This window comes from Gigantopelta aegis, chromosome 3 (assembly GCF_016097555.1).
Source record: "Gigantopelta aegis isolate Gae_Host chromosome 3, Gae_host_genome, whole genome shotgun sequence".
Taxonomy (NCBI): domain Eukaryota; kingdom Metazoa; phylum Mollusca; class Gastropoda; order Neomphalida; family Peltospiridae; genus Gigantopelta; species Gigantopelta aegis.
Genome location: NC_054701.1, coordinates 24,742,334 through 24,744,896, shown reverse-complemented (window position 1 = coordinate 24,744,896; position 2,563 = coordinate 24,742,334).

The following is a 2,563-nucleotide window of genomic DNA, read 5'->3' as shown; positions in this document are numbered from 1 at the left end:
CATGGATCTAATACTACCCAATTACGGCAGCTAACTACCATGCTGTTCTACTGCAATATTGATACAAGTGTGGAGTGGATATATCAACAGAGGTAAGTGTTTGTTTCTTTGATTGTTTGTCAGGACCCTTGAAGTCGGTGTTGGAGTGCCTAGGCTTTGGCATAGCGAGAGTTTTGTATCGAGGGGCCACCCATCTTCTTTACGTGTGTATGGGGTGTGTGGAGTGTGACCGAGAAGGGTCGTGGTCGCCATGCTCCACATTGGCTACGCCAGTGCATATTAATAAGATTGTACAAGAAATGTTCGCGAGGTTAATTCATTTTAGTTCATTTCAATTTATTGCATTAATTTAATCGTACGAACTGCTCTCGAAGAGCCCTGAAAATTCCAGTGTTTAGAAGATAAACATAGTGCATTGAAATTGTGTATAGTGGGGAACACATTTTACATGGTCCCAGCTTGATATTTCTGTGGAAGATTACCATATAGATAATACATGTTAATAACATTGTTAAAGGGACAGACCCTAGCTTTTAAACACTAAAGCATATTTTTCACCTAGACCCTAGTTTCAACCCGTAAAAGTGGACACTAAGTTTGGTTAATTTATAAACCTGTAACAAATTTGGATACAACCGAGTGAAACAAGAGTCTGTGACGTTGAAATACCTTTAAAAATAGACTAAAACGCGACTCCATAGCCATTACTTCTCAGACGCACGTGCGTTTTTAAAACTATAAAAACTAATGTTTGATTTCAGTGATCATAAACGACTTTAATGGTGAAAAAATATGTCTTAGTGTTTAAAAACTAGGGTCTGTCCACTATGCACTAATATACTTCTGAATTCTGTTAGTAGATTCCCCTTTTAAGCATTGCACTTCCTCGCTAAATCCTGCACCCACCCCTGCCTAATATGACAATATATATATATATAAATTGCTTTATTACTACCACCCACGCTTCCTAACACACCAAATTCACAGCTTCATTGTGACCCCTGCTCGAATTGAAATTCGATCCGCCACTGTTAGAAATCGAATTTTCATTCAGAAACTCGTCTTCAAAAGGGCGGCGGGACGCCTTCCCCGTTTTGTCTGAATAGAATACTTTAATTATAAAGCTTGAGAATGCATCATTTCGTGTGTAATAGTAAATCATAGATTACCACTGTAAATCACAGATCTGGATGTCAAAGATAAAAAGGGACAGCGACATTAATGTATAAATGTATTCTCAGTGTGTGCATACAATTGCTGTAGTCAACAGAGTCATCTTCTCTTATATTAAAGGTAAATAGAAAACAATTGATTTTCCATAAAATAATTCTTCGACTAGTCGCTCACAAAGCGGTTCTGATGGCATAGTGGCCAGGCCATCTCATTTATGGTATGAGAGGCAGGCCAACTTTTAGAATTATTAAAGTTGCAATCTCGCTTCACCATATTGTTTAACGACACCACTAGAGTGCATTGATTTATTAAACATCGGCTACTGGATGTCAAACATTCGATAATGTTGACATATAGTCTTAGAGAGGAAACCCGCTACATTATTCCATTAGTAGCAATGGGTCGTTTACATGCACCATCCCACAGACAGGATAGCACATACCACAACCTTTGATATACCAGTCGTGGTGGACTGGCCGGAACTAGAAATAGCCCAATGGGCCCACCGATGGGGATCAAACCCAAACCGACCGCGAACATCATTTATAAATGCAAAACAAGCACAGCTACAGTTTCGGTAACCTCGTGTGTCATCGACATTGACATAGCCTATCTAATTACATACACATCTGCCGTCATGCTTTTAAAATACTTTTGTAACAAAACACCACAGAAAACAACTTCGTTTCCAAGTAAAATAATGGAGAATACTAGATTTTGTATGTCATATATTACTCAGTAAATATTGATAAATCATGTTGAAGAATGTTGTGCGGTAACAAATCACAAAACAAATAATAATAATAATAATAATAATAATAATAATAAATATTAATAAAATAATAACATTCACCTCCCCCACCCCCCCCCCCCCCCCCCCCCCCCCCCCCCCCCGAAAAAAAAAGAGGAAGAAGAAAAAAGAATAAAGTTTACGATTCAGTCTCGTATCCTGTAACCTTGGTCTCAAATAAACGTATTTGGCACACGTGATATATTATAACTAATTTAGTACTTATTAGATTTTCTTTTAACACCCTTTGAACTTATAGTTTATTTCATTAACGAACCATATACAAAGATAACTGCAGTTTTAATAAATGCTCACACTGAAATGAAAAGAAACGGACAAAAATAACAACAACAAAGAAACAAACACAGGAGAGAGAAGTTGAGAGGCAGACAGGCAAATAGACACACACACACACACACACACACACACACACACACACACACACACAGACAGACACACACACACACAGAGTGAGAGAGAGAGACAGAGATACAGAGACAGAGAGACAGAGACAGAGAGACAGACAGACAGAGACAGATGGATAATCTGAGAGATTGAGAATGAGATAGAAAATACATACACATATGCTTGCGTATTTTT